Source organism: Saimiri boliviensis, chromosome X (genome assembly GCF_048565385.1).
Source record: "Saimiri boliviensis isolate mSaiBol1 chromosome X, mSaiBol1.pri, whole genome shotgun sequence".
In the NCBI taxonomy this organism is placed as follows: domain Eukaryota; kingdom Metazoa; phylum Chordata; class Mammalia; order Primates; family Cebidae; genus Saimiri; species Saimiri boliviensis.
Genome location: NC_133470.1, coordinates 64,633,533 through 64,655,910, shown reverse-complemented (window position 1 = coordinate 64,655,910; position 22,378 = coordinate 64,633,533). Strand labels below are relative to the sequence as shown.

At 36.7% G+C, this 22,378-nt stretch overlaps 1 pseudogene; it reads right to left on the bottom strand.

Annotated features, from left to right (window-relative positions):
- Nucleotides 1–3,295: 3,295 nt before the first annotated feature.
- LOC141582740 (small COPII coat GTPase SAR1A pseudogene) lies at nucleotides 3,296–21,347 on the bottom strand (annotated as a pseudogene).
- Between the last annotated feature and the right edge of the window lie 1,031 nt (nucleotides 21,348–22,378).

The following is a 22,378-nucleotide window of genomic DNA, read 5'->3' as shown; positions in this document are numbered from 1 at the left end:
GGCTCTTGTGACCAGTACTACAATGAACATGGGAGTGTATATAACTCTTCATTATATTAATTTTTAAAAATATATATATATTCAGCAGTGGGTTGTTGGACCATATGGTAGTTCTATTTTTCGTTTGTCAAGAAATCTCCATACTGTTTTCCATAGTGGTTTTACTAATTTACATTCTCATCAACAGTGTCTGAGTTTTCCCTTTTCTCTACATCCTTCCTAGCATCCGTTAATTTTGCCTTTTTAACAAAACTATTTTAACTAAGGGAAGTTAATATCTCATTGCAGTTTTGATTTGTGTTACCTTGATGATTAGTGATGGTGAACATTTTTTCATGTGCTTATTGCTATTTTTATATCTTCACAAAACCATCTTTTTAAAAAATGTATTGTTTTCTTATGTTTAATTTTGTTGACTTTTTAAATTATTTTCTTTCTTCTAATTGCTTTAGATTTAAACTGCTCTTCTTACTCTATTTTCCTAAGATGGAAATTTAGGCTATTAAATTTAGCTTATATTTCTTTTGTAATATATGCATTAATGCTATATATTTTTATTTAAGCACTACTTTAGTCACATATCACAAATTTTGTTATATTGTATTTTACTTTTTGTTTAGTTGAAAATATTCTTCAATTTTCCTGGAGACTTTCTCTTTCACATATGTGTTCTGCTTAATTTCAAAATATGTGCTTTTTTTCAAATATCCATGTTATTGATTTTAGTTTAATTAGGTTATTTCATGATAACATACTTTGCATAATTTTTGTTCTTCTAAATTCTTCAAGGTTTATTTTATAGACCAGAATATGGTGTATTTTGGTAAATGTTTTATATGAGTTTGTGAAGAATGTCTATTCTGTTGTTGGAAGATTGGTTTTTAAAGGCCAGTTGGGTCACATTGGAAGAATTTTGAAGTATATTTTCACTTGGAATAGAATACTAGGATGATAATATTTTTTATTTTAACACTTAAAAGATGTAGTCTTGTTTTCGTGGTTTCTAAAGAGAAGTCTACTATGATTCTTACCCTTCTTCGGTAAACAGTATGTCCCTATCCCTGGATGACTGCAAAATTTTCTCCTTGCTTGTGGTTTTTACCAGTGTGAATACAATATACCGATGGGTGTGTGTGTGTGTGTGTGTGTGTGTGTGTGTGTGATATTTTTGTGTTGTTTGTATTGCATTTATCCTGCTTGATGTTCTCTAAAATTCTTCAATTTGTAGTATTTGGTAGTTACTTTGGAAAATTTCAGCCATTTTTTTTTTCAAATATTTTCTCATTTTCTCTGTTCTTTTGCCTCTCTTCTCCTCCTAGGATTCCAATTACATGTACATTATTCCATTTGTTATTATCCAACTTCCCACCACACTTGCATGTTACGAACTATTTTCCCACTTTTTTCTCTCAGCATTCCAGTTTGGGTAATTTCTATTGATTCAGGTTCAAGATTATTTATTTATTTTCTCAGCGGTAGTGAGTCTACTGATGAGTCCAACAAAAAATCTAATTTCTATTATTGTGGGGCTTTTATTTGTTTTAACTTGTTTTAAGATGGTTGGGATACACACTAACTTTCTTTTGTAAATAATTGTTTCACTTTTCCTGAAATAGGACATATATGCACTCTAATAAAACATAATGGAAAGTCTCAATTCATGGGAGTTCCTATACAAGGTTCTGATTCTGTGTTTGGAGACGAGCTCCTCATGACAACTTCTTTCAGTTATCTTATTACAGATGGGCTCTAACTGTTTTTCAATCCCCTCTTTCTCCAAGGGAATAAACCACATTTACAAAGAGCTGCCCTATGTAGATAACACAATTTTACTGCTTGCAACAAAGTGATTAGGGACAAATAAAAAAAAAAGAAAGAAAAGAAAAGAAAACTAACCCTAAAGCAATCCTACTTCTTATCTCTCTAAATAGAGAAGTATAGTAATTTTTAACCAAAGGAAATAAAAAATATGCAAGTTAACTACCAACTTCATTTACTGTTAGCTAAATTGTTTACCTAAGGCTTTACCCCTTTGCAAACCAATGATTTTTTTTTCTTAACCCAGCTATGCTTGCTAATAAAAGAAATGCATACAATTCCCAGGCATACACTTGATTGGGTCTCTGCATTTGGCACCAGGTAGTGAAAAAAAGTATTGTTTCCCAACAAGTCAGTACTGAAGACTAAGAATGAGAACTCTAACCAAAGAACCTTACTCTTTCACCCGAGCAACATGCTGATCCTACTTTTTCTACCCTCACATTAGAATAAAGATATATTTCCAGCTTTTTATCTACTATATCCTATCTTTTCCTAGAAGATACTATCTTTTTATATTTTACTACAAGGTTAAAACATAGGTTAAGATTATAAAAATCCAATTTCATACTTGGCACTAAGAAAATGGAATGCTATAAAATTAATTCTCATTACTCTAGTAGGGATGCTGGTGCATTTACACTGAGTCTTTACAGCCTGTAAGTGATGCTGCTTCCAAGAAAACATCTCTGTAGAAAGTTCTTGGGTTAGTGTTTTACTGCACTTATTTCTGGAAAGAAAGGCAATTTCATGCAAAAACAAGTAAAACTGAAAAAGCGACATAGGTTAACCTTGTCTTTAAACACTGACAAAATAGATATCCAAAGAGAATAGATCTAAGAAAAAGAGCTCAGGAATAGCCCAGTAGAGACCAAACTCTTCAAGTGGAAGTTTTGAAGCCCACTAACTAAATTTTTTTCTAGATCCAAACAAGTGCTACAATACCATACCAGATTTTTAACTCTCAAATCATTGAATTGTGAGCCCTTAAGCTGTTAATATTGTCCTGTGTCTTTCTATTCATAAAAAAAAAAAATCCTTAAAATGTGTGCAAATGTTGCTGAGGCATACCTGCAGTATGTGACAACATGAGAGGTATTCTTAACTCTTTTATAAGGTGAAATCCACTTTTTATAACTGAAAATAAAAAAGCAAAATGCTATAGAGGAATAAAATTTCATGAAAGTATTATACAAAAGCAAACACTAGCTGAAATGTATAACTCTATGAGTAAAAATGATAATACCAATAACCCACTCTATAATTAACTCCTCCACAGTGAATAATCTGCTACACATTTCTTTTTTTTTTTAAATCGTACTTTAGGTTCTGTGGTTCATGTGCAGATCATGCAGGATTGTTGTATAGGTACATACATGGCAAGCTGGTTTGCTGCCTTCATTCCCCCATCTCCTATATCTGGTATTTCTCCTCACATTATCCCTCCCACTCTCCACCCCCATCCCTACTGTTCCTACCCTAGTCCCCCCAAACTGACCACCGTGTGTGATGCTCCCCTCTCTGTGTCCACGTGTTCTCATTGTTCAACACCCGCTTGTGAATGAGAATATGCAGTGTTTGGTTTTCTGTACTTGTGTCAGTTTGCTGAGAATGATGGCTTCCAGATTCATCCATGTCCTTATGAAGAACATGAACTCATCACTTTTTATGGCTGTGTAGTATTCCATGGTGTACATGTTCCACATTTTCTTTATCCAGTCTATCATTGATGAACATTTGGGTTGGTTCCACGTCTTTGCTATTGTAAACAGTGCCGCAATGAACATAGGTGTGCATATGTCTTTATAGTAGAATGATTTATAATCCTTTGGGTATATATCCAGTAATGGGATTGCTGACCCAAATGGTATTTCAAGTTCTAGATCCTTGAGGAATTACCACACTGTCATCCACAATGGTTGGACTAATTTACATTCCCACCAACAGTGTAAAAGTGTTCCTATTTCTCCACATCCTCTCCAGCATCTGTTGTCTCCTGATTTTTTAATGATCGCCATTCTAACTGGTGTGAGATGCTATCTCAATGTGGTTTTGATTTGCATTTCTCTAATGACCAGTGATGGTGAACATTTTTTCATGTTTTTTGGCCTCATAGATGTCTTCTTTTGTAAAGTGTCTGTTCGTATCCTTTGCCCATTTTTGAATGAGTTTGTATTTCTCTTGTAAATCTGTTTTAGTTCTTTGTAGATTTTGGATATTAGCCCTTTGTCAGATGGGTAGGTTGCAAAAAGTTTTTCCCATTCTGTTGGTTGCTGGCTCACGCTAGTGATTGTTTCTTTTGGTGTACAGAAGCTCTGGAGTTTAATTAGATCCCATTTGTCTATTTTGGCTTTTGTTTCCATTGTTTTTGGTGTTTTAGTCATGAAGTCCTTGTCTATGCCTATGATCCCATTTGTCTATTTTGGCTTTTGTTGCCATTGTTTTTGGTGTTTTAGCCATGAAGTCCTTGCCTATGTGTATGTCCTGAATGGTTTGCCTAGGTTTTCTTCTAGGGCTTTTATGGTGTTAGGTCTTATGTTTAAGTCTTTAATCCATCTGAAGTTAATTTTAGTGTAAGGTGTGAGGAAGGGGTCCAGTTTCTGCTTTCTACACATTGGTAGCCAGTTTTCCCAACACCATTTATTAAAGAGGGAATGCTTTCCCCACTGCTTGTTTTTCTCAGGTTTGTCAAAGGTCAGATGGTTGTAGATGTGTGGTGTTGCTTCTGAGGCCTCTGTTCTGTTCCATTTGTCTCTATCCCTCTTTTGGTACCAGTACCATGCTGTTTTGATTACTGTAGCCTTGTAGTATAGTTTAAAGTCAGGCAGTGTGATGCTTCCAGCTTTGTTCTTTTTGCTTAGGATTGTTTTGGCTATGTGAGCTCTCTTTAGGTTTCCAATGAAATTTGTAGTGGTTTTTTTCCAGTTCTGTGAAGAAGTTCATTTGTAGCTTGATGAGGATAACATTGAACCTATAAATTACTTTGGGCAGCATGGCAATTTTCATATTTATTCTTCCCAACCAAGAGCATCAAATGTTTTTCCATCTGTTTGTGTCCTCTCTTATTTCATTTAGGAGTTGTTTGTAGTTCTCCTTGAAGAGGTCCTTTACATCCTTTGTTAGTTGTATTCTGAGGTATTTTATTCTTTTTGTAGCAATTGTGAATGGGAGTTCGCTTTTGATTTGGCTCTGTTTGTCTGTTAACGGTGTATAGGAATGCTTGTGATTTCTGCACATTGATTTTGTATCCTGATACTTTGCTGAAGTTGCTTATCAGTTTCAGATTTTGGGCTGAGACGATGGGGTATTCTAAATTTACAATCTTGTTATCTGCAAATAGAGACAAGTTGACTTCCTCTTTTCCTTATTGAATACCCTTTATTTCTTTTTCTTGCCTGATTGCTCTTGCTAGACCTTCCAATACTATATTGAGTAGGATTGGTGAGAGAGGGCATTCTTGTTTTGTGCCATATTTCAAAGGTAATGCTTCCAGTTTTTGCCTATTCAGTATAATATTGGCAGTGGGTTTGTCGTAAATAGCCTTTATTATTTGTGGTATGTTTTATCAATACCTAGTTTATTGAGAGTTTTTAGCATAAAGAGCTGCTGAGTTGTGTTGAAGACCTGCTACACATTTCTTGATAATGAATGACTCTAGTTTGCTACAGTGAAAACCTGTCAGAACTGCAAGGCCAGATTCTGCCTCTTTTCTACTTCTCTGTGTACAAGGTAATGTCACCTACTACAATGCCAACTGCTCCACAGTGAATAATTTGCCAAACATTTCTTTAAAATGAATAACTCAAGTTTGTTACAGTGGAAACCTGTCACAACTGCAATGCCAGAGCTCTGTCATTTTCTAGTTCTCTGTGTACTAGGTAATGCCACATACTACAAGGCAATTATAGAGGCAGGTGACCTCAGGGGAACTTCTCACCTTAATCTGCTAACTCAGCAGCAGTAAGCCTACCCAAATGAGCTCTGACCTCCAATGTGTATCTGTTCATAATTTTATGAAGTATCTAAACGTTATTCATTAGTTTAAAAATAATAGAACACTCTCGACCAAGTAAATTATGAACTCGAAAAGTTACGAGGGATGCCAATTATATTAACAGCATTTTCTTTAAAAAAATAGTATCAGTTCCTTTTGAAATAAACTACAACAGTGAGCCATGTTTATCTTTACAGGTGTTCCATGGTGGCACAGAGCTTTACCCAGAAAATCCTGACAGCTTCCATGTCCCAGGATACAAACCTGCACCAGCACATGGGGTTCCATTACCTTTCAATGGTGTAGAGAATAACACATATTATCACTTGGCAATGAGAGAATTGATAGATACTCATGGCATATCAAGAGTTGACATGGTTGGAGAGCTTTCCTCTTTCTGTTAGAAAAGTTCATGAGGAAGCAGTGAATAGGATCAGTTCAGAGAAGCAAAACTCTTATTTTCAGTGTTCAGACATCAGTAAATATACCTGGAGAGCCAGTGGAAACCCTCGCCATAGTCTTGCCTCTTGAGCACACTGCACATAAGCACGTATAAGGGGAAAGCATTCGACTTCTTCAGGAGCACATTCCCTTTTCCTGTGGTTTGTCCATAAAGCCCAAATATCTCACAGAGTTTCTTTTCCTTATCTGTTCTGTCAATTTTGTTCCCTAAGAAATGAGGCACATTGCATACTGTTTTGTCAATCATTTAAAGCATTAAGCTCGAATTTGAATTCCACGAGGCAAGAATGATCCACACAGTCCACCAGAAGGAAAATACTATTAATTGCTGGGAGATAATTTTTCCAAACCGACGTGCTTGCTCATGCCCACATAGAATAAAAGTTGTAAAAGTCATTCTAACAATTGTTAGCTCTTGTGATGTCAAATGTAGTGTTGGAACATGTTGGCCCAAGTTGTCATCTTTGAGCATGTGAAGAATAGTGATTTTGTCTGTATTATCCAAAAACAAGAATACTAATTTTCTCTATTTCTTGTAGAATCCTAGAAACTAGAGCACAATGCTGAAGTCATGGTAGAATCACTCAAAGATGAAAGGCATTATTAATGCTTACCTTGGCCTGAGGGGCTCCTCTAACAGCTGCGGGTGGCTAAGATGCCCCCTCAGAGCACACAAACCAGCAGCACCTGGGACCACTAGCTACTCACTGAATGTAAATCACAACCCTCCCCCAGGACTTCCGTATTGTGATTTTATTTCTGGCATTGCCATATTATTCTTTCTTCTTTATTATATAAATTTAAGGTATTGGTTTGCTATACATATGCATCATGAAATGATTACTAGTCATATTAACATATCCATTTTGTTTTTACAACGGAATTATCTGCTTGAAAATATCAATTATGCCCAAATTGGAAACTCCCATGTTAAATGCTCTAACAGTAAAAGCAGATGACAAGGAAGATTATATCTGTACTTTCAGCAGACAAATGAAAACTGTAAGAATAAATAAATAAGATGCTGTCCTGTGCCTTGTAGAATGTTTAGCATCATCTTTGGCCTCTACCCACTAGATGCCAGTAACACATCTCCCAATAAGGCAAAGGTAAGTGTGTCCAGATGTTGCCAAATACTCTGTGTGGGCAAAATTACCTGCTTTGGAGAACCAGTGATTACACATGTTAATTGCAGTTGTTTCAAATGTTTTAATGATAGTCTTAACAACCATGTGATATCTGAGTCTGATTTAGACCGATTCTTTGTCTTTTTAGATTGCATTTATCTTTTTTTTTTTTTTTGGCATGCGACCTAATTTTGCTGTTGTTGAAAGATGACCATTTATAAAATAGCACATATGAGATCATTTAAAATATATACTTCAAGGTTAGCATGATTTTTCTTCTGCTGGGTCTTTAGTGTGGGGGTTTGTGTTCATCTAATCAGGAGTTGGAGTGGGTTTGAAATTTGTCTAGTTGCTCTGGTTGCTATAGTTACTAGAGTTGGAATTTGTTGCTATGGTTATCAGAGTTTGATTTCGTTGTTGTCATGGGCATAGGAGATTTCAAAAACCTCTAGTGATACCTTGTTTTTGTTTCTCCACTTGGCTTTGGACCTTTCTTTTGTTTTGCTTCCCATAGAGAATCAGTCTCTTACCATTTCTCCAGTTGTACTCCACTATAATATTTATTCAAAATTTGTCAGCCTGATTAGATAGAGGAAAAAATGTGGTCATTCTTTGATGTTCTTTTAAAACCTCAATCTTAAGCAAGTATTTTGAACTTTGAATTAAAGGTATGTTCTTCACAAGTATTACTATCCCACCTCCAAATGGAGAAGCTTTAACTGAGAAGAATATGGGGGCAGTTTTGGTGATGATATTCATTCCCCTTACACAGGTGCAATCAAATTTTTCTAGTGTACTCTCTTGCAAATAAGGTCTTTATTTTTAGTGTAGATAGTAAAGATATATCAGTCTGGGTGGATTTTAGCAGTGGCTATTGTTCTTTTCCTCTAGACAGAAGTGAAAGCGTTTTCTTAGTATCTTCCGCAGCCTTTCCTATAGGGTTTCTGGAGAAGAGGCCTATAAAGTGATGGAAACCCACTTATGCCTGAAATGAGGCTTTATTCTCATGTTAGCCCACAATCAGCGTTTAGCAGTAGGCCACATATTTCTAGCAAAATATTTAACCTTTTTAAAGCTTATATGGTATTCAGTGGTATCCATTTTTAGTAGAAAATTATCCTGTTTTGTTCCCTGCAGACACCTCTCTCCAGGTTTTAGGTTAGATATCTGCACTTTGACATCAGTTCTCCAATAGGTTCAAGAAAAGTTATTAATTTCTACATTGTCTAGCATTTTTCCTACATAGATTAGGGTAATATTCATTCCTCATCTCTAAATCTTCTGTCAGAAATAAGAAAACACAGTTAATAAACATTTAAATTGATTTAATTAAAATTACCTTATACATTTATCTAATCAGCTCATTTATGAGATTCATCATTTCTTTGTGTAGATATACTTCTTCCTGGTATCAGTTTCCTTCTGCTTGAAGAACTTCATTTAACATTTTTTTAATGTTCATCTGCTGAGGATAAATTATTCTACCTTTTAAGCTTTAAAACAATATTTCACTTTCATTTCTGGGGAGAAATATATTTTTGGTATGTATACAATCTAGACTAAGAGTTTTTCTCTTTTGATATTGGTATTACTCAAGATTCTCCAGAAAAACAGAACCAAGAGACGTGGGGGTGGGGGGAGTGCAAGGGAATAGGGAGGAAAAAAATTGAAGAACAGAGGGAGAGAGAAAAAGGAAGGTAAGAAGAGAATAAAAGAGAGAGAGATTGACTTAATATTAAGAAATTAGCTCACCAAAGCAAGGTGGGGTGTAACCTCACCTGAGAAGCACAAGGGGTCAGGGAACCCCCTCCCCTAGCCAAAAGAAGCTATGAGGAACAGTACTATGGAAAATTGTGCATTATGGCACAGATACTAAGCTTTGCCCACAGTCTTTGCAGTCTGCAGACCAGAAGATTCCCTCGAGTACCTACACCACCAGGGTCCTGGGTTTCAACCACATAACTGGATGGCCATATGGGCAGACACTGAGCTAGGTGCAGGAGTTTTTTTTTCTTTCTTTTTTTTTTTTTAAATATACCTAATGGCACCTGGAATGCCAGTGAGAGAGAACCGTTCACTCCTCTGGAAAGCAGGCTGAAGCCAGGGAGGCAAGTGGTCTAGCTCAGTAAATCTCACCACCACAGAGCCCAGTTAGCTTAGATCCACTGGCTTGAAATACTCGCTGCCAACACAGCAGTCTGAAGTCAAACTGGGATACTCAAACTTGGTGGGGGAAAGGATATCTGCCATTACTGAGGCTTGAGTAGGTGGCTTTCCCCTCACAGTGTAAACAAAGCCTCCAAGAAGGTAGAACTGGGTGGAGCCCATCACAGCTTGACAAAGCTACTGTAGCTAGACTGCTCTTCAGATTTCTTCTCTCTGGGCAGGGCATCTCTAAAAGAAAAGTAGCAGCCCCAGTCAGGAGCTAATAGATAAAATTCCCATTTCCCTGGGTCACAGCACATGAGAAAGGGGTGACTGTGGGTGCAGCTTCAGCAGACTTAAACATCTCTGCCTGCTGGCTCTGAAGAGAGCAGCACATCTCCAAGCACAGTGCTCAAGCTCCGGTAAGGGAGAGACTACCTCCTCAAGTGTGTCCCTGACCCTTGTACCTTCTGACTGGGAGACATCTCCCAGTAGGAGTCAAAAGACACCTCAAATAAAAGAGCTCCAGCTGTCATCTGGTGAGTGCCCCTCTAAGACAAAACTTCCAAAACAAACAAACAAACAAACAAACAAAAAACAAGAGGCGGTAATCTTTGTTGTTCTGCAGTCTCCACTGGTGATATCCAGGCAAACAGTGTCTAAAGTAAACCTCCGGCAAACTCCAGCAGACCTGCTACAGAGGGGCCTGACTGTTAGAAGGAAAACGAACGGAAAGAAATCAACGTAAAGGACGTCCACACAGAAACCCCATTGGAAGGTCACCAACATCAAACATGAAAAGTTAAAAAAAAAATCGTGAATATAAGGAAAAACCAGCACAAAAAGGCTGAAAATTACCATAACCAGAATACCACTTCTCTTCCAAAGAATCACAACTTCTCACCAACAAGGTAACAAAACTGGACAGATAATAAATTTGATGAATTGACAGAAGTAGTCTCCAGAAGGTGGGTAATAACAAATTCCTCTGAATTAAAGAAACATGTGCTGACCCAATGTAAGGAAACTAAGAATCTTGAAAAAATATTACACAAATTGCTAACTAGAATAACCAGTTTAGAAAAGAACATAAGTGACCTCATGGAGCTGAAAAACACAGCACAAGAACTTTGTGAAGCATACATAAGTATCAATAGCTGAATTGATGAAGTGAAAAAAATGATATTAGTGACTGAAGATCAACTGAATGTAATAAAGTGTGAAGACAAAATTAGAGAAAAAAGAATGAAAAAGAATGAATAAAGCCTTCTAGAAATATGGGACTATGTGAAAAGACCAACCCTACATTTTATTGGTGTACCTGAAAGTGACAAGAAGAATGGAATCAAGTTGGAAAACACTCTTCAGGATATTACCCACGAGAACTTCCTCAACCTAGCAAGGCAGGCCAATGTTCAAATTCAGGAAATACAGAGAATATCACAAAGATACTCCTCGACAACAGCAACCCCAAGACACATATTGTCAAATTCACTAAGGTTGAAATGAATGAAAAATGCTAAGGGGTTATCCACAAAGGAAGCTCATCAATTAAAAAACAAAACAAAACAAAACAGTGGATCTCTCTCCAGAAACCCTATGAGTCAGAAGAGAGTGGGGGCCAATATTCAACATTCTTAAAGACAAGAATTCTAAGCCCAGAATTTCATATCCAGCCAAACTAAGCGTCATAAGCAAAGGAGAAATAAAATCCTTTACACACAAGCAAATGCTAAGAGATTTTTGTCACCACCAGGCCTGCCTTACAAGAGTTCCTGAAGAAAGCACTGAATATGGAAATGAAAAACTGGTACCAGTCAAGCAAAACATACCAATTATAAATTTCATAGATAATATGAAAAAACTGCATTAACTAATGGGCAAAATAACCAGCTAGCAACATAATGACAGGATGTAATTTATAAATAACATTATTAACCTTAAATGTAAATGGACTAAATGCCCCAATTAAAAGACACAGACTGGCAAATTGAAGAGTCAAGACCCATTGGTGTGCTGTATTCAGGAGACTTATCTCATGTGCAAAGACACATAGGATGGAGGAAGATTTACCAAGCAAACAGAACCCCCCCCCCCCAAAAAAAAAAAGCAGAGGTAGCAATCCCAGTCTCTGATCAAACAGGCTTTAAACCAACAAAGATCAAAGAAGACAAGAAGGGTATTACATAATGATAAATGAATCAATGCAACAAGAAGAGCTAACTAATCTAAATATATGTGCACCCAATACAGGAGCATCCAGATTCATAAAGCAAATAGTTAGAGACGTACAAGGAGATGTAGACTTCCAAACAATAATAGTGGGAGACTTTAACACCCCACTGTCAATATTAGACAGATCAATGAGACAGAAAATTAACAGATATGCAAAACTTGAACTCAGCTCTGGACCAAGTATACCTAATAGACATCTCAGAACACTTCAACCCAAATCAACAGAATATACATTCTTCTCAGCACCACATCACAATTACTCTAAAATTGACTACAGAATTGGAAGTAAAACACTTCTCAGCAAATGCAAAAGAACAGAAATCATAACAAACAGTCTCTCAGACCACAGTGCAATCAAATTAGAACTCATGTTAGGAAAATCGTTCAAAACTGCACAACTTCATGGAAACTGAAAAACCAGCTGCTGAATGACTACTGAGTAAATAACGAAATTAAGGCAAAAATGAATAAGTTATTTGAAACCAATTAGAACAAAGACACAAAAGATGTGATGTATCAGAATCTCTGGGACACCGCTAAAGCAGTGTTTATAGAAAAATTTATAGCAGTAAATGTCCACAGAAGAAAGCGGGAAAGATCTGAAACTGACACCCTAACTTCACAATTAAAAGTACTAGAGAAGCAAGAGCAAACAAATTCAAAAATGAGCAGAAGACAAGAAATAACTAAGATCAGAGCAGAATTAAAAAAGATAAAGACACAAAAAAACCCTTCAAAAAATCAATGAATCCAGGACCTGGTTTTCTTATGGAAAAAGAAAAAAAGAAGATTAACAAAATAGATAGATTGCTGGCCATACTAATAAAGAAGAAAAAGAGAAGAATTAAATAGATACAACAAAAAATGATAAAGGAGATATCACCACTGATCCCACAGAAATACAACCTACCATCAGAGAATATTATAAACACCTCTATGCAAATACATTAGAAAATCTAGAAGGAATGGATAAATTTCTAGACACATACAGCCTTTCAAGATTAAGCCAGGAAGAAGTCAAATCCCTGAATAGACAGGTAACAAGTTCTAAAATTGAGGCAGTAATTAATAGCCCACCAACCAAAAAAAGCCCATGACCAGATGGATTCACAGCTGATTTCTACCAGGGGTATAAAGGAGAGCTGGTACAATTCCTTCTAAAATTATTCCAAACAGTAGAAAAAAAACGGACTTTTTCATTACTTACTTTATTAGGTCAGCATCATCCTAATACCAAAACTTGGCAGACACACACGTGTGCGCACACACACACACACACACACACACACAGAAAATTTCAGGCTAATATCCCTGATGTACACTGATGCAAAAATACTCAATAAAGTACTGGCAAATTTAATCCAACAGCACATCAAAAAGCTTATCCACCACTATCAGCTCAGCTTCATACCTGGAATGCAAGGCTGGTTAAACATATGCAAATCAATAAACATAATCCATCACATTAACAAAACCAACGACAAAAACCACATGATTATCTTAATAGACGTAAAAAAGCTCTTCGATATCATTCAACACCCCTTCATGATAAAAACTGTCAATAATGTAGGTATTGACGGAATGTATCTCAAAAGAATATGAGCTATTTATGACAAACCCACAGCCAATATCATACTGAATGGGCAAAAGCTATTCTAGCTTTTTGAAAACTGGCACAAGACAAAAATGCCCTCTCTCACCACTCCTATTCAACATAGTATTGGAAGTTCTGGGCAGGGCAATCAGGCAAGAAAGAGAAATAAATTATATTCAATTAGGATGAGAGATAGTCAAATTGTCTGTTTGCAGATGACATGACTATATGTTTAGAAAACCCAGCATCTCATCCCTAAAACTCCTTAAGCTGATATGCAACTTCAGCAATGTCTCAGGATACAAAATCTATGTGCAAAAAACACAAGCATTCCTATAAACCAATAACAGACAGAGTGCCAAATCATGAGTGAACTCCCATCCACAAATGCTATAAAGAGAATAAAACATCTAGGATTGCAACTTACAAGGGATGTGAAAGACCTTTTCAAGGAGAACTACAAACTACTGCTCAAGGTAATAAGAGAGAACACAAGCAAATGGAAAAACATTTCATGCTCATGGATGGGAAAAATCAATATTGTATAAATGGCCATACTGCCTAAAGTAATTTATAGATTCAATGCTATCCCCATCAAGCTATCATTGAGTTTTTTCACAAAATTAGAAAAAACTACTTAAAATTTTCTGTGAAACCAAAAAAGAGCTTGTATAGCCAAGACAATATTAAGCAAAAAGAATAAAGCTGGAGGCATCATGCCACCTGACTTCAAACTATACTACAAGGCTGTAGTAACGAAAACAGCATGCTACTGTTACAGTAACAGATATATAGACCAAGGAAACAGAACAGCAACCTCAGAAAAAACACCACATATCATCAACCAAATTTGATCTTTGACAAATTTGACAAAAACAAGCAACGAAGAAAGAATTCCCTATTTAATAAATTGTGTTGAAAAAACTGGCTAGCCATATACAGAAAACTGAAACAGGACCTTTTCCTTATACCTTATACAAAAATTAACTCAAGATGAATTACAGACTTAAATGTAAGACCTAAAACCATAAAAACCCTAGAAGAAAACCTAAGCAATACCATTCAGGACATAGGCATGTGCAGACTTTATGACTGAAACAACAAAGGCAATGGCCACAAAAGCCAACACTGACAAATGGGATCTGATTAAATTAAAGAGCTTTGGCAGAGCAAAAAGAAAATAAAAACTATCATCACAGTGAGCAGGCAACCTACAGAATAGAAGAAAATTTTTGCCATCTACCCATCTGTGAAAGAACTAATATCCAGAATCTACAAGGAACTTAAACAAATTAACAAGAAAAATAACTAACAACTCCATCAACAAGTGGGCAAAGGATATGAACAGACACATCTCAAAAGAAAACGTTTATGTGGCTAAGAAACATATAAAAAAATGCTCATCATCACTGGTCATTAGAGAAGTGCAAATGAAAACCGCAATGAGATACCATCTCACTCCAGTTAGAATGGCGATCATTAAAAAATCAAGAAACAACAGATGCTGGAGAGGATGTGGAGAAATAGGAACTCCTTCACACTGCTTTTGGAAGTGTAAATTAGTTCAACCATTGTAGAAGACAGTGTGGTGATTCCTCAAGGGTCTACATCCACACGTATGTTTGTTGAAGCACTATTCACAATAGCAAAGACTTGGAACCAACCCAGATGCCCATCAGTGATAGACTGAATAAAGGCAATGCAGCACACACACACCATGGAATGCAATACAGCCATAAAAAACGAATGAGTTCATGTCCTTTGCAGGGACATAGATGAAGCTGGAAACCATCACTCCCAGCAAACTAACACAGGAATAGAAAACCAAACACCTCGTGTTGTCACTTATAAGTGGGAGTTTAACAATGAGAACACATGGACACAGGGAGGGAAACATCACACATTGGGGTCTGTCAGTGGTTGGAGTGCTAGGGGAGGAATAGCACTAGAAATACCTAAGGTAGATGATGATTGATAGGTGCAGCAAACCACCATGACACATGTATACCTATGTAAAAAACTTGCACTTTCTGTACATGTATCCAAGAACTTAAAGTATAATTTAAAAAGGAATTGAAAAAAAAAAAAAGGAAATTGATTTACATGATTGGGGAGGATGGCAAGTCCAAAATATGTAGGTTAAGATAGCAGGCTAAAGTCCCACAAAATAACCAATGATGCATTTTTTTTTTTTTAGCTCTGTCCCCCAGACTCCAGTGCAGTGGCTTGATCTCGGCTCACTGCAACCTCCACCTCCCAGGTTCAAGGAATTCTCCTCTCTCAGCCTCCTTAGTAGTTGGGATTACTGGCATGTGCCACCATGCTGAGCTAATCTTTTTTCTATTTTTAGTAGAGATAAAGTTTCACCTTATTGGCCAGGCTGGTCTTGAACTCCTGACCTTGTAATCTGCCCACCTTGGCCTTTCAAAGTGCTGGAATTACAGGCGTGAGCCACTGCTCCTGGCCTAATGTTGCAATTTAAGTCTCAGATTTGTCAGGCTGGAACCCCAGGGAATGGTCACTGTTGCAATTTAAGTCCAAAGGCAATCTCTTGGCACAATTTCTTCTCACTGGGGGATGTCACTCATTGTTCTGTAAAGGCATTTAGTTTATTGGAGGAGGTATGGCACATTATGGAAGACAAATTTCTTCACTCAAAGTTTACTAATTTAAGTCAATATCACACTGTCAGAAACACCTAGAATAATGTTTGACCAATTTTCTGGGCATCATGGCCCAGCCAAGGTAGCATATAAAATTAACCATCACAGCTTAAAAATATATATAGATGCACAATCTTCTTGTTTGCATGGTTTCCAATTACTAATCTACTGTAACATGTCTTTTTCTCTGGATGGTTTTAAGATTTTCTTTTCACTTGTTTTGAACAACATGATTAAGACATGTCTTAATATATTGTTCTTCATGTTCCTCATACTTAGGGTTCATTGAGCTTCTTGTATCTATTTTCATCTAATTTAGAATATTTTGGCCATTATTCTTTATTTTTTTTTCCTTTCCCTTCTCTATTCCTTCTTGAATTCCAGTTTCATACATAATAGCCTTAGTGGAGCTGTCCTTCAGGTTACTGGTGCTTTGTCATTGTTATTATTTTTTGACTATACTTTTCTGTTTTATTTCAGATAGTTTATAGTGGTATTTCATCAACTTCACTTATCTTTTCTTCTGAAATATATACTCTGCTGTTAATTTCATACAATGTATTTTTCATTTTGTTCATTGTAGTTTTTATCTTTAGAAGTGTGAATTGGGTTGTTTTTATAATTTTCTTTAGTTTTACTTAACATTTTTAATATATAGAATATGAGAGTCTCAAACTTCCATGCTAGTCCAAACGACCATTTTTGTTGGTGGTCTCCAGGCATCTAGAGTGTTCCAGGTCTCATCAGCACTCTGAAACAAGTGTAACAGAAGTCAATCCCTTGGGTAATTTCTGATTTTGGAACTCTGAGGAAGAAACCGAAAGCTGAAGCTTATTGCTCACTTGCTCTACACTGAGCCAAAGAGACAAGCTGTGGTGGGTTCTGAGATGCTAAATCTAACTACTACGTTTTCCTCCGTAGCCCACAGGGCACTATAGTTTGGCAAGCGCTAACAGCTTTCTATACAGGAAAGATAAACCAGTCCCTAAGGTAGAAATTAGAGAAATTGGGATGTTAGATGTGCAAACTACCTCCTTTGCTCCTTAGGGGAAAGTTGGAATTTGAAAATTCCCTTCTGCTCATACAGTGCTATGTCAAGATGAGGATTTTGGCAAAATAATATCTTGTATTTCTTTCATTCTTTTCTTTCCTTTTCTTTTTTTTTAAACCAGCTTTGATATTGCTGATTTTGTACTCTCCTGGGATGCAGGAGCCTCTTGGCTAGATTTCTTAAAAGAGACCTGATCCATGCATCTATGTTGAAATGGTGTCAATGGGGTGATGGAGAATTCAGGGCTTTCTATTCTACCATCCTGGTAGTAGTCTTAGATGTTAGACTTTTTTATATTCCTATATTCTTGAGATTTTTGTCTGTAATGTGGTTAAGTTACACGGAAATAGTTTTTGAGTTTTTCTGGTTCTATTTTTTTTATAAAGACATATGTCAGTATTTACTCTACAGATAATTATTCCCCAGTATTGAAACAAGACCCTTCTCAGTACCTTATCAGTATCCTATGTATGATGTGATTTTCTAGTCTAAATGATTGGAAGAGGCACCACTTATGAGTGAGTTCTGGGTGTTTGTTCTTCAGCTTCTTTCACGTGCTTCTTTTTCCTCTTTGGGTACTTTCTCACATTTAAGCATTAATCAGTAATCTGCCACAAGTTTAAGTGGCACTCTGTTAATGCTCTCCCCTCTCTCCATTGAGTTATCTCTCTTCTCCTTTAAGCTTAGTCTCTAGTTGCTGTCGTTTTCTTCAACTCTAAGCTTTATTTCTTCAACTCCAGGAGTCTATAGCTAGATTTCCCTTTTCTGCACTGAGTTATGGAGACTATCATGTATGTAATCTGAGGCAATTACAAGGCTCATCTTGTTTGCATCATAATTCTCAGATATCACTGTCCTTCACTGCCTCATTTTTCTAACTGCTGCTTCATATATTTTGTCTTAAAAATTGTTTCAGGTAGGAGGATAAAGCTGGTCCCTGATACTCCATTTTGTGCAGAAACAGAAGTCTTCTTATAAATTCTTTGTGTATGTTAGAATGAAATGTAAACCAGTGTAGGCAGCTGGATCTTCCCACACTGACAGCTCAGAGGAGGTAACAAATCCACCCCAACCTGTCAACAGAAGAAGTACCTGCAGAACAGGTGGTAAGGGGTACAATCCATCCTTCAGTCAGCAGAAGTGAGTCAATCCAACTGTGACATTCAAAATAATCAAACCCAGCACTTTCTCTAACTATGGCCACTGGCAGCTGTAAGCAATCTGTCATAGCATTGGCAACAGCAATAAGGGAGACAAACTTGTCAAATTGCAGGCAGGCTTCTCTGGAACCAGTGGCTCCCAGTGTCTCACAGATTTCCACCCAGTGGCAGATAGCCACTTAGACCTGGAAACTCCTGGCTTCCATAAAGTGGCAGAAAGAGATACAAGAAAGGTATCCTCTGGACTTGCACCAAATGGGAGGAGGCAACCATGCCAACCAATTCTTGGTCCTCTACTCAGCCGTAGTAGATGAATAACGTTCATGGACTCTTGAATCTTCACCAATGAGACTCTGGAACTTTTGGTCCTTCATTCAGTCAAAAAAATATGTTACAGATAGGTGCTTTCCATACCTGGTGCCATTAGTAAAAATACTACGAGAAGCCTACTGGAATTTGGTGGTTGAAATACAGGCCAGTAGAAATGCTTTCTGTGTGCTAGGAATGATATCCTCTACCCTCAACTAACACCAATAACCCTGGATTGGTGTTAGTTGCATTCCCATAGGTGGCATCAGCATGATTAAAGCAAGATATCAAGCAGAAACAGAAGGAAGCAGATCATAATAATATTGAAAAGGTTTAGCAAACTAAATTGTCAGGCCAGAAGCTGTTGCTCGCACCTGTAATTCCAGCACTTTGGGAGGCTGAGGCACGCAGATCACAAGGTCAGGAGATTGAGACCATCCTGGCCAGAATGGTAAAATCTCGTCTGTACTAAAATACAAAAAACATTAGCCTGTCGTGATGATGCACGCTTGTAGTCCCAGTTACTCAGGAGTGTTAGGCAGGGGAATCAATTGAACCCAGAAAATGGAGATTGCAGTCAGCCAATATCATGCCACTGTACTATAGCCTGGTAAAAGAGAGAAATTCCATCTCAAAAAAAGAAAGAAAGAGAGAAAGAAAAAGAAAAAGAAAGAAGAAAGAAAGAAAGAAAGAAAGAAACTAAATTGTAATTGTAAATACAGTCCGTAAAAGTAGCCAGAACATATGCTATACCACTAGAAGCTAGGTGGTAGTCATGAAAGAGTCTCTCTCACAGCCTTCAGAAGACACTAGTCTTGCCAAACTATTGAGCTTCTAACCACCAGATCTGTGAGACAATACATTTCTGCTGTTTAAGCCACCCAATATGTGGTATTTTGTTATGGTAGCCCTGGAATACTAATACACAACTTTCTTTTTTTTTTTTTTAATGGTACATTTTATTTCTGATTTTGTATCTATCATTAAAAATATGTGAGGACAAAATACATTTATAAAACAAATAATGCCACATATTCCAACAATGGAGATTCATTCAAAGACAGTCATTTAAAGTCATTCACATTTGGGTTTCACAATATGCTATCTGAGCACAGAGGATTTCATTCTTAGTTCAGAAGCTTATTTTTCCCAAATCTAGATTACTATAACATTTAGGAAGATAAAAACAAGTGGATTTGTTCTTTGTTTTCTCCCTCTTTTTTGGAAATTATACTTGAAGCTGCACCAAGTTACTTCTGAACACCAGAAACAAATGCTATATTGTTTACATCCCCATCTAGTGGTCTTAAATTTCTGTTCTGCATAGTATTAAAAAAATACTTAAGAGATAAAAACTAAAAAGAAAAAACTATCTCACAAAAATTAATACAAACCAAAACTTTACAACTATGAGAAATATTATATAACCTAGTCTCATGCTATTACAATTACAATAGAATGGAATGGCAGAGACTATGTGAAGCCACCAGAAAAAAATATGGAGCATTTTCCTGGAGCATCTATTTTACTTAACACTAAATAATTTAAAACATTTTTGTATTAATGCAAACATAGTCTGTAATAAAATGTTTATTAGTATTTCAGTTTGAGAAGCACAGGGTATGAACTTCTCATTCCATAGAAAAAGAACCTAGTAACTTGAGCAATTAAGTTACTTGATCGAGTTCCCTCAACTAGATCATAGAGCAGTATCAAAAATATAGATATTTTATACTTTTTCCATTACAAAATACAAATACTAAATCCCAACCCCAAATGCCTAATTGCAATATACTTTTTTCTTTGCATATAGTTTCTTAGACATTTTCTTCTAATCCCCAGCATTTCCCTTTTACTTCACATCACAGCATACTTACAACCTGTACTAAAAGTACTATTCTCCATTCTAGTGGTGCATGCCTGTAGTCCCAGATGCTCAAGAGGTTGAGGTAGGTAGGATTGCTTGAGTCCAGAAGTTAGGGGCTAGCCAGGGTAACATAGTGAGACTACCTTGTGTCAAAAAAAAAAAAAAAAAAAAAAGGTATTATTCTACATTTTTCCTAAAATTGATTTAAAATTATGAAAGTGACTTGATGGTGGGGGAGGCAAATAGTTCTATAAACCTAAAACCATGTACAGATTTATGTAACTACCACCACAATCAGGATACAGAACACTTCTATCACACACTACTGTGTACTATTGTACATAATCCCTTGTACTATTACTTTTGCAATTTCATAACCCCTGATAACTACTGATCTGTTTTCTAACAATATAGGTTTGTCTTGTCAAGAATAGCTTATAAATGGCATGATACAGAAGGCAACCTTTTTCAGAACAGTTTCTACTCTGCATGCCTTTGAGATTCACTACTTAGTAGTTTTTTTTTTTTTGTCTTCTCACTCTGTTAAAGGTGACATGCTTTTTATTGCTGAGCAGTATTCCACAGTACATTATATACTATATGGGGTAGTATATAGAATAGTATTGTATAAAGTAAAACTGCATAGTTTGTTTATATATTCAGCTATGGAGAATATGTGGGTTGTTTTCCATTTTGTGTGATTATGAATAAAGTGGCCATAAGCATTTGTATCTAGGTTCTTTTCTATTAAATAATTTTTAAATGTAGGTGATTTAACATTATAAGCCTTTCCTAATTCTGACCTTTTTTTTTTTAAGTCTTTTTTTTTTATTGCATTTTAGGTTTTGGGGTACATGTGATGAACATGCAAGATTGTTGCATAGGTACACACATGGCAGTGTGCTTTGCTTCCTTCCGTCCCCTCACCTGTATCTGTCATTTCTCCCCATGCTATCTCTTCCCACCTCCCCACCCCCCCGCCCCTCCCCCATCTCCCCCCAACGGATCCCAGTGTGTAGTGCTCCCCTCCCTGTGTCCATGTGTTCTCATTGTTCAACACCCGCCTATGAGCGAGAATATACGGTGTTTGATTTTCTGCTCTTGTGTCAGTTTGCTGAGAATAATGGTTTCCAGGTTCATCTATGTCCCTACAAAGGACGTGAACTCATCGTTTTTCATGGCTGCATAATATTCCATGGTGTATATGTACCACATTTTCCCTATCCAGTCTATCATCGTTGGGCATTTGGGTTGGTTCCAGGTCTTTGCTATTGTAAACAGTGCTGCAATGAACATTCGTGTGCATGTGTCCTTATAGTAGAATGATTTATAATCCTTTGGATATATACCCAGTAATGGGATTGCTGGGTCAAATGGGATTTCTATTTTTAGGTCCTTGAGGAAGTGCCACACTGTCTTCCACAATGGTTGAATTAATTTACATTCCCACCAACCGTGTAAAAGTGTTCCTATTTCTCCACATCCTCTCCAGCATCTGTTGTTTCCCGATTTTTTAATGATCGCCATTCTAACTGGTGTGAGATGGTATCTCAATGTGGTTTTGATTTGCATTTCTCTGATGACCAGTGATGATGAGCATTTTTTCATATGTTTGTTGGCCTCCTGTATGTCTTCTTTTGTAAAGTATCTGTTCATATCCTTTGCCCATTTTTGAATGGGCTTGTTTGTTTTTTTCTTGTAGATCTGCTTTAGTTCTTTGTAAATTCTGGATATCAGCCCCTTGTCAGAAGGGTAGACTGCAAAATTTTTTTCCCATTCTGTTGGTTGCCGATTCACTCTACTGACTGTTTCTTTGCCATGCAGAAGCTGTGGAGTTTGATTAGGTCCCATTTGTCTATTTTGGCTTTTGTTGCCATTGCTTTTGGCGTTTTGGTCATGAAGTCCTTGCCTACACCTATGTCCTGAATGGTTTTGCCTAGATTTTCTTCTAAG